The sequence below is a fragment of the Pteropus alecto genome, unplaced genomic scaffold (assembly GCF_000325575.1).
Source record: "Pteropus alecto unplaced genomic scaffold, ASM32557v1 scaffold40, whole genome shotgun sequence".
NCBI lineage: Eukaryota > Metazoa > Chordata > Mammalia > Chiroptera > Pteropodidae > Pteropus > Pteropus alecto.
In genome coordinates, this window is record NW_006431919.1 from 18375927 (window position 1) to 18376164 (window position 238).

Here is a 238-nt window from a genome sequence, read left to right on the forward strand (position 1 = left end):
TGGGGGAATGGAAGGCGAAGGGAGAGTCCCGAGTGAGGGCTACAATCAGGACAAGGACATACGCAGTTCTAGGCACCGCACAGCTGCTAGGAAGACCCACCTCCCCTTCCAGATCCCTCTGGGGCGGAGCTCGAGCCAAAGCACGTGACGCCTGGGGAACCACCTTTACTGTGGGCAGTCCTCCCGTTCATTCGTGGTTTCGCGCGTCGCCACTCCGATACTCAACACCTTGACTCTT